Consider the following 2,879-nt stretch of genomic DNA (forward strand, 5'->3'; position numbering starts at 1 on the left):
ACATGGGAGGGCAGAAGGCTGCCTAATACTGAAGCACCCCCAAACAACAAACCAAATGCAACAACTAGTGCAAGCATTCCTGGGGAAGGCCTGCAGCAGATGGATTTGCATATGGTGATGTCATCCAAGCAGTGGGTCAAAGTTGGCTTCAACCCTCGTCTGCATATGAAAAGAAAAAAGGGATGTGCAGGGCATGGCGGCCTTTTGCGGCGCTTGGATGACCCCTAATTCGCATTAAACATCTCCACCCTCCTTCGGTGTGGGGCTCATGTTGGCTATGCCCCAGCCCCTGAAGCATTCAAGCTGATTTCTTGCAGCAGCTGGGCACTGTAACAGCTCCAGAGCTGCTCTGTAAAGCATGTTAAAGGGTGTGGGCCCTGCAGCACTATCTGTAGTTTGCATTGTGCGTTGGAAGGCACAAAGTAAGCAGACAGGAGAGGTCAGAATAGTGTGCAAGGGCATAGAAGGGAGCGGCTCAAGAAAAGAGAAGTGAAAACAGACAGCAAACTAGGCTGGAGAGAGACCTGAGACAAAGAGATCTGAATTATACGAGAGCCGACCAGGGGAAACACAAATTATGCAGTCAAGTTTCCCACATTTGGGGAAATCACAGGGGCAGCACACCCAGAGTGCAATGGGTGAGCCTTGCCCTGGGAGAAGCACCTACATGATCATAGTATCTCACCTGGCAGGTAAGTAGGAGTTGGGCTAGAGCTGGGGAGGGTCGCTGATCGGGCACCCCCCTGTCAAGTGAAGGATATCCAACTGAGGCAGCACAAGGGAACTCTCGAAAGAAGAACAAGGCTAGAGGAAGAAATGAGACAAAGAAATCTGACTTTTACCAGAGCTGACCAGAGGAAAGCACAAACACAGTCCCCCACTACTACAAATCATGCAGTCAAGTTTCCCACATTTGGGGAAATCACAGGGGTCAGCATACCCAGAATGCAATGAATGAACCTCACCCTGGGAGAACAATCTTAATGACCATGGAATCTCCTATGCAAGATAAGTATGATTTGGGATAGGGCTGGAGAGGGCCGCTGCTCAGGCACATCTCTGTCAAGTAAAGGAGATTCAACTGAGGCAGCACAAGGGAACTCTCATCTGGGGACAACAACTGCAGGGAGAACACATATTTTCAGATGAACATGGGAGGGCAGAAGGCTGCCTAATACTGAAGCACCCCAAAACAACAAACCAAATGCAACAACTAGTGCAAGCATTCCTGGGGGAAGGCCTGCAGCAGATTGATTTGCATATGGTAATGCCATCCAAGCAGTGGGTCAAAGTTGGCTTTAACCCTCATCTGCATATGAAAAGAGAAAAGGGGCGTGCAGGGCATGGCGGCCTTTTGCGGCGCTTGGATGACCCCTAGTTCGCATTAAACACCTCCACCCTCCTTCGGTGTGGGGCTCATGTTGGCTATGCCCCAGCCCCTGAAGCATTCAAGCTGATTTCTTGCAGCAGCTGGGCACTGTAACAGCTCCAGAGCTGCTCTGTAAGGCAAGAAAAAGGGTGTGGGCCCTGCAGCACTACCTGCAGTTTGCATTGTGCATTGGAAGGCACAAAGTAAGCAGATGGGAGAAGTCAGGATAGTGCGCAAGGGCATAGAAGGGAGCGGCTCAAGAAAAGAGAAGTGGAAACAGACAGCAAACTAGGCTGGAGAGCTCTTCTGTCTATATTTTGCAAACCTGCTCTTGTCCTCTCCAGCTGCTCCATGTAGATTTGACGTCTGGAAAGGTGCATAACCCACTGACAAGCAAACACAATCCTGCATGAGTTTTCTCTCTCACTAGCTGGATGATACACAATCATTTGCATGTGCTCCACCTCCGACACACCACCCACCCAACCACCCAGTGACCAGAGCCACCCACAAGCCAACTGGCTACGTGATTTAATTTGCACAGTGTAGTCATCCAGGCAGCATGTCCTTCTCAATGGAAGGATCTCTGGTTCCATGGAATCTTCCACATTGGAATGCTGCGGAACAAAAAGGATTTAAATATTCAGCTTGCTAGCATTCAATGTACCTGCGGCTTGGCTCTAGCACATGGGTCTTCATCCTGTGGCCCTCCAGCTGCTGTGAAACTACACATCCCAGCATGCCCTGCCACAATTTTGATATTAAGGTATGCTAAAACTGAGGCAGGGCATGCTGGCATGTGTAGTTCCACAGCAGCTGGAGGGTCGCAGGTTGAAGACCCATGTTCTAGCATGCCTGTTCTATGATGCATGTACCTTGATGTCACAATCAGCTTGGAATGGGGTGTCTAGCAGGCATTTGTTGACAGCCACTTGAGGGAGACACACATCAGGAGATGCAGCATATCGGAGGTCTTCGATGCCTTTCCAGCAAATGCACACCACCTGCTGCTGGTCTGGACACAAAACAATACCCACAATCGAAGTCCCAAAATGCCCAACTACTGGATTCATGTAAGTAGTGAATTTAGGAATGAATTTAGAAGTAGGAAATTAAGTTAGTTCACAAGTACATTCAAATTCAGATCTAAAGTCTAGGTAGGCCTCACGTCCTGGCAGCCCCCAGCACTTAAAAATGCCTTGATTAGAGGTAGAGAATTAAATGTAGATAAAAAGTAGACACAAAATAAGACTCCACAGAGCAGTTATCAGGTGTCTTTATCAATTGTTGCATTTAAAAAATCAAGCAATTAGGGAACACAATGTTGCAACAATGTAACCCTATTTGCAAAATAGTACTAAATAAGTTTGTCGATGTAAGACATTTGCAAAGGCGCATCCAAAACACGCTGGAAAATGCAACTGAATCTGTTTTTGGAGGCTAGAATAGGAAATGTGCATCGGTCCTACAAGTACTGAAAGCTCTTCTACCATCTCCCTTTTCTGAAAAG

At 47.9% G+C, this 2,879-nt stretch overlaps 2 non-coding genes across 2 annotated transcripts; both read right to left on the bottom strand.

Annotated features, from left to right (window-relative positions):
- Positions 1–537: 537 nt before the first annotated feature.
- On the bottom strand, positions 538–700 carry LOC135037458 (U1 spliceosomal RNA). Its single transcript, XR_010232000.1, has one exon. It is a non-coding gene; the product is annotated as a U1 spliceosomal RNA (small nuclear RNA).
- A 152-nt stretch (positions 701–852) lies between these two features.
- On the bottom strand, positions 853–1,016 carry LOC135037457 (U1 spliceosomal RNA). Its single transcript, XR_010231999.1, has one exon. It is a non-coding gene; the product is annotated as a U1 spliceosomal RNA (small nuclear RNA).
- Between the last annotated feature and the right edge of the window lie 1,863 nt (positions 1,017–2,879).

Source organism: Pseudophryne corroboree, unplaced genomic scaffold (assembly GCF_028390025.1).
Source record: "Pseudophryne corroboree isolate aPseCor3 unplaced genomic scaffold, aPseCor3.hap2 scaffold_675, whole genome shotgun sequence".
Classification (NCBI taxonomy): Eukaryota; Metazoa; Chordata; class Amphibia; order Anura; family Myobatrachidae; genus Pseudophryne; species Pseudophryne corroboree.